Source organism: Anas acuta, chromosome 20 (assembly GCF_963932015.1).
Source record: "Anas acuta chromosome 20, bAnaAcu1.1, whole genome shotgun sequence".
NCBI lineage: Eukaryota > Metazoa > Chordata > Aves > Anseriformes > Anatidae > Anas > Anas acuta.
In genome coordinates, this window is record NC_088998.1 from 11,483,162 (window position 1) to 11,493,357 (window position 10,196).

Below are 10,196 nucleotides of genomic sequence, written 5' to 3' on the forward strand. Positions count from 1 at the left end.
GCAGCTCCTTGCTTCCACCGTACGACCCAGGAGCTGGCAGGAATCCGGAGGCACTGCGGGCACCAACCTGCAGCCTCGCAGGGCAACGCTGGGGCTGCTTGGATGGAAGTAACACCTGTACAGCGCTTTGCGGGAAAAAATGCTCAAATGCCGTGTACTGACAGCTTTCGTGCTTTCACCAGGAAGCCCAGCTGGCCTGCTTGTGGTTCAGCGTGCCCCTCTGCTGCCGGGACTGGGTGCAGGCACGGTTCAACCTGAATGGTGCTGATCAGGAGGCCAATGGGGCCGTGCTCTGGCCACGCTCCAACCCCGCTCAAGGGGACTGGCCTCCTGTCACTGTCCCTCTCTGTGCTCCTGCCAGGCCTGGCACAGCCCTGCCATGCTCACTGTGCCGTGCTGGCGGCTGGGCGGGTGGCGTTCCGTGCAAGCTGTGGTCTCCCTGGGCACAACTCAAGTTTCTGTAGGCACTCACGGAGGGTTTATTGTCTTGTGCTGCGGCCTTCAGTGCTGCTCACCAGCAGACTGGAAGCAGAGACTCGGCTGTTCTGCACGGTTCTTGCTGCAGAGCCTGTGCCTCAGCAGTGCTGCCCAGCCCTGCCGTGGGACCCCCGGCGCAGGCAATGCATGGCCCGGCCTGAGCCCCGGCACAGGGCAGCGCCCAGACCCCCCCCGAGGCTCCCTGGCTCCTGCAGGCAGGCTCTGCCATGGAGCACTGGTGGGCGAGTCTGTGTTCCCATGCTTCCCCCCCACCCCCCAGTGCTATTTATTTCTTCGCTGTCTTAACTCAGGTATGGGGTTACTTGAGGGTTCTCTTTCTTCTTTGTCATCTCAAATTCAGGCAAGATTTTCTTCAAAATCCACCATTTTAATCTTTGTTCTTTTTTGTTGGTGTTGTTTTTCAGTTTAGAGATTTTTGTTTACTGGTTATTATTTACTGACATAGGGCTAAATTTGTCTTCAGCTTGTGGTAGGAACAATTTTCTTATTTACTCAGTAATGAATTACTTGTTTTTTTCCCCCCACCCCAGTAAGTCAAGAGTCATTTGATGATATTTGCTTGCTGTTATTTTTGATTTCAATAGCATTACAGATGAGTTTTTATATTATGTAACCAGTTCAGGAATATTTCAGTGACTTTATTTTATTTTATTTTTTTAATCTAAGGCTTCTCAGATGCTCACAGACTTCTGTTGAGCTTAAATGTTTCCATCATTAATAAATATTTCATGTGAAGCTTTAGATAATGACATGTACATCATTCTTCCTGGACAAGTCAAAACATTTAAGTTCTTCATCTCATATATGGCTACAGTTTTCAAAAATATACAAATCTGAAATGGAAAAACATCTCCGGTCTTCTAGAGGGAGTCCTACTGCAGGTCAAAAAGCTCTCATAAGCATGTAGGTAAAGATATTAAGTAAACTTGGATTTTTAACAGTCACAGGAGCATTTGATAAAGTTTGCCCTGTATTTCGTGAAGGGGTACCGTAAGTGACTGTTTCATTGCCTCTTAAAAAACTGCTTTTGATACCCATAGTAAATGAAGTCTAGGCAGATTGAGATCAAGGCATTTGATCTGGTCTTGTATCAAAGACTGTTAGTCTGAGCTACTTGAGATCTCCAGGACTACATATTTGGCTTTTATCTACAATTCTGTCTTGATATCCCTTCACTGGGAAATTGTATTTAGAAAGAAAAGAGAAGGAAGAAAAAAACGCAGAGGCTTTACTGAAGAACTTCTGTAAGTTCTGGACTAACTTGAAATTGCTCAGAGATACAGAAGTGCATAGTATTGCCAAATGGCAACACAGAGCATTAACTCTATTTTTCTGCAAGGATTTTCCTTTAGACATACCTACCACATTCCTGGGGGGAGGTGTGTGCCGGGGGGGGGGGGGGCAATTCTGTGCTTGCAGGTATTGCAAGCATTGCAACGGAATAAGGAATCAGCAAAGTAATTATTTGAACAATAATGAAAGATCTTCAACACATGTACGTGATATTGTTGCTAGATTGGGGTTGTCCTGAAATGCGGTTTTCGTTCCCTTTAATTACTGTGATAAGCAAAATAGCAATTTTCATCAAGCTTTCATGGAAAACTCTAGATGCACCCTTGTTCAAATGTTTCTGTTTGTTTTAAATAAGCTTAGAATTCCTAAAGCAAAACTATCCTCATTGAAATACCTAAGGTATGTTATTACTAGTAAGAATTGTTAAACTTTCTTTATATTTAATTCTAAACAGGTTAATAAAATATATTAATTCTATGGAAAGCCTTACACAAATTCATATGAAAGAAAAGGAAAAATTGCTATGCTGTATTTTCCAATTATTTCAGAGTGTTTAATTGATTGTAACTTATGCCAGAACTTTTACCTAAAGCAGCAACAAATATATTTGAATATATACAAAATTCACCTAGCATTTATTTCTTAATCTGGTTAAACACAACTATAAAAATCCAAGCATTTACCTTGTTGTGATTAGATGCAGCAGATGCCCTAGAAGGTAAGGCGCAGTGATGTTTCTATGTGCAGTTGAGAAGAAGCCCATGGAGGATTAGGGTGTGTTAAGTCTCTCTTCAGACAGGTGCACAAACACTTCCCCCTTTTAGGTGCTACCTGCTCTTTACTGGACGTTTATTACAAGTCAATGCAATTTCACAAAGCACCTGCATGCAATAAAAACCTATTACATGTGTGAGGCCTTAAGGAAATTAACGGTTCCTCCCTAGGGATGCATATTTTGTTAAGATGTTTATTACAGATGAAGTGGTCCTGGGGTAAAACATTAACAAGTTGTAGAGTGATAAAAGGAATTTTATCATTTCTCAGTGACATAAATAGGAAGAAACCTTTAACTAAATCTATAAAATTCCTGTTTCCTAATGAATTTGCTTTAACTATTTATTAACTGGATGAACTTTTTCAGGACGTGATTTGTTTTTCTTCTTCCTTATCCCCTTCCTCCCACTGCCAAAAGCCAAGCAGAAGCAATCCAGGGTCTGTAAACTGATGTGAGCTCCATTGTCCAAAAAAGAATCTTCGCCTCACCATCAGTTTAAAAAATAATAATTCTCCTTTGTGAGCTTAAGGAAGAGCCATAAAACTCAGCTCACTCCTGTAATACTGATTTTAGCATTAAATGTAGCCTTACATTTCTGTATTGCTATAAATAATGCTAACTCATACCACATAAATTGCAAGTTTTATCTTAAGGTTCAGTCCAGCAACTTTTTTGGTTACCATTACAAATGCAAATTCTTTTTTCTTTTTTTTTTAACACCACATTAACCAAGTTTGTCTGTGCACCATTATTAGAGATGAAAGCATAGAATACTGGCTTTGGACTAAGAATGCTCAATCTAATTGAATTATATGAATGTAGTTAAATGTCTACTTCAGAAAGGCTATATTCACTTTCAAGATTAGTTACTCCAAGAGTTAATGGGCTATTTAAACAACATAGTCCAAGAGCCAAACACAGGTGGGCTGTGTTAATAACTTTATTTAAACCGTTTTTTCCCCTTTTGAGAGGCACAAGCCATCCATTAATGCATTCATTAGAGTTTATGGCATAGTTCTGCTTTTCTCCTAATGACACTATCCAGACTCAAACTTGCTCAGCTAATTTAGCCCAGCTGCCCTTTGCCTCTCAGCAACAGGTCTCTTGTTCTTCGCTCATACATGCTGAAGTGTCATGATGATTAGTTTTTGGTCATTGCTGCTCTTTGCAATATTCTTTTGTGTATTCTCTGCACCAGGAGTTACTTTCCCTTCATTTTTCTTTGCTGAAAAGTTTGTGTAAAGCAGCTGTTGGAAAGGGCATGGTGGCACAGAGGCATCACCACACTTGCTGCAGCACTTGCATTCCAATGTGATTGAGCATAATGGTTTATTACTTTACTCTGACCAAACAAGCTCACAGGTTTCAATATCCCGTTCTGCTGAAGGTATTTGCAGCAGTTCTTTGCAACTGTGACATCTAAGCTTTACCTTGACTTTTCAGTTTAAAATCCAATCTAAAAATGCTTTTTACTGATGTCATTACAGTTGTAAAATATATAACTGAGGACAGAAGTGCCTATTTCTTCCAGTAGCTACAATGCAAGTAACCTGTGTATGTTTAATAATGAATTCCCCAGGTACCAATGAACATCACAACGAATAAGAATTACCTAAGTGTCACTCAGAAATTAGCAGCCAGGAACTATGTGGATGGATTAGAATCTGCATGGTCGGCTACTAACATTGGCAGGGTTTCTTTTGGAATATTTTATCAGTTTGTTCCTAGGACTTTTGTGTTAGCTGTTGACTTCCACCTTGAAATACTGCCTCTGCCTTGTACAAACAGTGAGAGGTGTCTTAACCATTGCCAGATATCGGTATTTGTCCCAGTCTTGTTTGAGAAGGACCACAATGCCAGTGAACTCGAATGACCGTAGGCATGAGCATTCAGAGATACTTACTAACAGATGTATTTGCAGGACTAATGGCTTAGAACATTTCTGAACTAATATGTAGAGATAGGAATACAATTTTAGCAGGCGTGCAGTATGCTGCAGATACCAAATGTTTTTACTTTCTCATGTATCAGCTGTGTGCATGATTTCTCCTGAGTCACACTGCAGAGCCTCTACACATAGGAATCACAGTGTAAGGAATTTCCTTTCATTAATCTGGTAAGGTGGTATGTGCACCTCTGACACCATATCAATAGTGATGTACGTTGCCTATTGGACCGCTTTATGCAGTACACAGTCCCGAGTGCTGCTGCTGAGCAGTTCTGTCCAGCCATGCTGCTCATGCTCTGCAGACTCAGCTTGGCACCTGCACTGGGGCAGTGCTGGCAGGGATGGGCTGCAGGGATGAACTCAGGCCGGACAGGCATCTTGCTAGCCCACCATTTGGGAGGGATCGAGCTTCCGTAAGATTCACCTGACTTTGTGTGTTATCACGCTGCATGTTCCAGGAGGAACAGAGGGACTGCTTCATACACCTCAGTGACACCGTGCACGGCTTGGGACAGGCACCTGTGCCTTCGTGCCAGATCCTGTCCATCTCAGGCATCTGCCACAGGAGAGTGTCAACGTGTGGAGTGTGCAAGTCCTTGCATCCAGCCCAAACGCATGCCCATGTCAGAGGGACTTGCTGTCCAACAGACAGTGCATTTAGTCCCCAGCTGGGAGGCAGGGAGGGTGGGAGCAGATGGGGAGACCAGCACTGGCTGGCTCTGACTCTTTCAGCCCTCTTTTTTGGTGAGGAGGTGCTGACAGCTCAGCCCCAGTGTATTTGAGGACGATGCCCTCTCAGGCAGGTCCCTTCTGTTGCTGGTGCTGCTGCCCCGTGCCACAGCTCTGGCTCCAGGCTGCTGCTCTGGCCCTGCCACGGCAGAGAGAGGAGTGCCACTGCATACAGAGGCAAGTAACCTCTCTTTTCTACCCCTTCCCTTTCCATAGTCCATGGGTCATGAGGAAATCACAGCCAAAATCATGGCTGCTAGTGAGGTTTTGTGGATTCAACTGCTTCTCTTGGAATAATTTAAAAAATGAAAATGGGGAGGATCTGGAGTTATTTTCTTTGACATTGCCCTTAGGCATTCCCTTTGTAGCAGCTTTCCTAGGTGAACAGCGGTGCAGGGGGCTCTGAGCTCCAGGAGCACACGTGCTCCCTGCGGGTGTCACTGTGCTGGCAGAGGCAGTGCTTCGCAGAACTGCAGCCACCCAGAAAGAGAAAGGTTAAATGTGCAAATTGGACTGGTGCCCCAGTCCAAAACTGGCCTAGGTCATTTAGTAGCAGGATAGGTGCAAGGTGTTGTTTAGGATCAACACATTGGAGAAGAATGCAAATACTTTATTTAGCCTCGGTGGATGAAGGGAGTAGGAGACTTTTTTTATTTGACTTTATTAATTGTAACTAAAGCTAACAGCTAGCATTGAAAAATATAGACCAGTGAAAAATGTGCCAGGTCCCAAGTTCTCTGTTCTGTTTGCCCACCTCTGTCCACCCATTGCTGCGCCAAATAGCTCTTCTGAGGCAGATAAGCAAGTACCTGAATGCCAACCTGAATACCTTCTGCCACGATTGACTTTAAGTGTCCGGTGGAAGGAGGCCTTTAAAGAGCAGGTGAGGGCAGGAAAGATGGCAGTGATGAGAATCAGGAACCTCAGGAGTCAGATGCTGGCACTCCCGTCTGTATCCACCCATTTAACAGTTGAACTTGATGATCTTGGATGTCTTTTCCAACCTAAATGATTCTGTGATTTTCAGGAAACTTCATGCCCACAGATCCAGGTCTCGCCTGCTGTACCAAATGCAAGACAAGTGGCAGGGCACTTTCTTGTGATGGACAAAGGAACGAGAAAAATAGAGACAGAAATATTTTCACTTGTGGTGAGACATGATCAGGGGCCAAGACCCTGCAGTGAATCTGGGTGCTGAGGCAGATGAGTAACCCAGCACAACATGCATCCCAGTCTATGTGCTGGATGCTTCGTGCAGTCCTGCTGTTTGGCTTGGCAGGGCAGAACTCGCTCTGCTCCATGCTGCTGGCACAATGCTAACTCCTGCACCAGGACATCCATGGGCCGGGAATCCTGTGCCACTCAGAGCATTGGCTGCCTCCAGCCAGTCACCCAGCACTGACCACAGCTGGGCCAGCGTGGAGCCTGGGAGAGCCTAAACCCTACTATAAATTGTGTGCTGATTCCTAACATGATATAGGGTGACGTGTTGTGTGATAACATGCATCTTACAGTTCATTAGAGGGCTGCTTCTGAGGCTGCAAAAACAATGAATGGAGGAGGAATGAATGGAAGGAAATGAATGGAAGGCTTGAACATGCATAAATCTCCCTGCATGCTGCTCGTATATCACAATGTGTAAACCTGCAAGGGAAGGAAACTTTACCTTAAACACAAATTAATTGAACGTTTTCCATACTTCTTCATTTTGGGTGGTCTTAGATTTGTCTTTGATTTACCATAATTTTTCTTCTTTTATTCTGCATAATTACTTTGTGCTGCTCATAACTCATTCACGGTCCCTTTTCATCCTCTCTTCTGGGGCTCCATCTGCATGGAGAAATGTCCATGCAAGTGTCAGATCTTCAGAAGAAAAGCTTTGGGTGATGAGGTAGTGTCTTTGTTTTGCCTTTGTGAATTGCAGTAGGAGCAGAAGTTTTCTGGCTGTGTTCTTACTACAAATGTATGCTGGTGACCAGCAACCACAGCAGCGCAGGAAGAAGCAGGGGGTGCGCTGTGCCCTCCCTAGCCCCCCTTGTCCTGCTTGCCCAGTGGGGTGCTGCTCCTCTGAGGCAGAGCAAGTATGGCACAGGGTGGCAAGGAGGTTGCAGGTTGTCCTTGCTGCACCCTCCCATGGCTGCAGACCCTGCTCCTCCATCACCAGGCATGGGTGGGGGCATGCTGCAGGCCAGGGCCGCCCCTGCAGCAAGGGGAGCTGCATGCAGGTCAGTGCTGCACCTCTGCAGGGCACAGCACCTTTGTGCAAGGCCTAAACTGACACTAATGGGGCTATGAAAGGTCTCTGGCAGGTGATGCAGTGTCTGTTGGTGGCAGCCTGGGGGCTGCCCTGCTCCTGCCATAGAAGGGAGTTGCAGGGAGTTCCCCTTAGGTCCCCAGTTACGAACATGAGTGAGAAAGCCCCCTCAGGCATGGGCACACTCTGGACACTGGTCCCAGTGAAAATCGGACAAGCCGAGGCTGGTCGTTTGGGATTGTATGGAAACAAGGCTGCTCTGCCAGCAAGGGAGGCCCCTTTCATTTAGCTGATCTCAGGGATCCCACTTTGGCAGGCTCCCTGCCAGGAGCACGTGGGGCCGCTGGCACCTCCAGGCCATGAGGTGGGCACCTACCAAAGCAGGCACCTCCCACGTGCAGCTAGGTGAAACCCCGCAGCAATGCTCTTGCTGCAGACCAGGAGCCATACCACAGCTGCTGTGATGGCCTCACGTAATGAATGTAGTGCACCCCAGCCTACAACAGGAGATCCCCTGGTGATCCATCATCCACAAATTCTTCTGCAATGTGCTCTCCATAATTTCCGCTAGGCAGAAGTTTGAAAACGTTTTCCTCTTTTCAGTACTTTGGTGTGAACTGCTTTATTACTCCAAGGAGCTTGTCTGGCATCAGGCACAGAGTCATGTTGCTGATGCTGCTGTGATGCAAACCATCTGAAAGCAATTGCAGCACAAGTCAGGTTTTGTCATCCTGCCCAGTTAATGAGTTTATCCATGTGCTAGGATCCCTGTTTCTAGCAAAGATACCATGTAATTTTGCTCACTTTTGGAAATGCTGTGAGTTGTGCCAGCACAGATGATGCTCTCAGCTGGAAGATACAGGTGAGCAGTATGAGGTTACCCAGCTATGTGGTTACCCGAGTGGTTGCTGCTAAAGCTGTCTTCCCAATAGCAGTGCAAGCACTATGCAAAAGTTTGATTTATTTTTTTTATAATTAGCACCTGGGACAGTCAGCTGGGAATCATTGCTTCATTGTGCAGCTCCCTGCAGCTGCAGTGGCAAGTGAATGCACTGTGTGGGCCACCAGCTGCGGTGGCCTTTCCCAGCTGTCTCTCTTCCACTGCGCTGGGCTGCCAGCATTCCTCCCTGCCAGCCACGTCTGCCCTGCAAAGCTTAACTGCAGTCCATTTCAACATTTGCAGAATTATCTTTAACAGATCACAAACATCTGAAGTAAAAATCCTGTGGGAGGGTTAGTTGCTTTCTTCAGCTGCAAGGCAGCATAGCCTAGAGCAGAGCAAAGGCAGTCAGCAGGGGAGGGGCTGCTCCTCACTGAACCATAAATATTTGTGATCCACGTATCAAGGATTGCTGAGGTCACAGCACTGTTGTTTGCTGTTGCTGTTATGCTACTTGGATATTTCGTGTATTTCACAGTGTATTTGCAGGCACAGCTGTGTGCATGTGCAGAGGGGCTGGTGGTGCTGGAGGTTTCAGTGCTCAAGGCCGGGCACAGGCAGCCCCCCTCTGCCACCAGGCTCTGCCCAGAGCCTGGGCTTGCTCCCTGAGGAGAAAGGGAGGGGATGTGGGTGGCACAAGGCTTGGTAGGCTCGCAGGTGGATTTGTGCCTTTAAGTGCTTATGAATGAGATTCAGTGTTGCACTTCTCTAGACCTTCTACAGACAGTTGTGTCCTCACGTTAATCAATATTCCTGAGGTCAGACGTGCTGTCTGGTATGCACGCCTGGCAGCAGGCCTTCCTGCTCCCCCTTGCTCACACAGCTGCTGTGCCATGCATTGGCTTCCAGGTGGGAACAGGCAAGATCCCAAGTGCTGGCCACCAGTATTTTGTGACTCTGATGAGGTTTCCAGCAGCGAGAAGTGAGGAACCAGGCAAGGTCACCTTAAAAAGTCAGTGCAAAGAGAGCCCCCGTGAGCTTAATCCAAGCAGCAGCGGCATGAACATGTTAACTAAAGCGTGCTTCGTCCCACTGGGGCAGGGGAGCTGCTCTGGCTCAGCCCAGCAAGCGCTGCCCAGTGCTGCCGGGGGCACATCACCCGAGCTCACCCTGGAGGGCACAGGGTGGGCAGGGGCCAATCTGTGTCTGCCAGATGACAAACACACACAACTTTATGGCTCCCCATACCCCAAACTCCACCTGACCCCAGACCCACAAACCTGCACAGCTGGGGGCACAAGGGGCCATGCGGGGAAAGGCGCCGGGGTCGTGCCTGGGGAGAGACCACGTGAATGTGAAAACTTACTCTGCAGAAAGGAGAGCTGGGCCCAACAAGCATCTACAACGTACCTGGATGAATTGGAGCAGGATGTTAGAAATGTAACATCTTGTGACCCTAACGCTTTCATCTGCAGTAGCAGTGAAAGAGTTAATGCATTAGTTAAAATGATTTTTAGCGTGGGTCTGAACTGGGGCTGACAATCCATTATTCATAACTCTTCAGAAACTTGTAGCTTAATTCTTTTCTTTTTCTTTCATGATTTACAGAATATTACAACTGTAAGCACTTTGCAGTTGGATTTTTATTGCATACTCCAAAGTGAAGAATTACGATTCAGGATTCATGATGAGCAAATGTGTTCTGGTGTTTGTACATCCTTTTCATCTTCTCTGCCCCCATCTATAGCTTACCCCCTGCTCAAAGCAGGGAACTTCTGCCATGTATAGGAGCGAGCAGTGCTGAAGCAGCTTTGCTGTT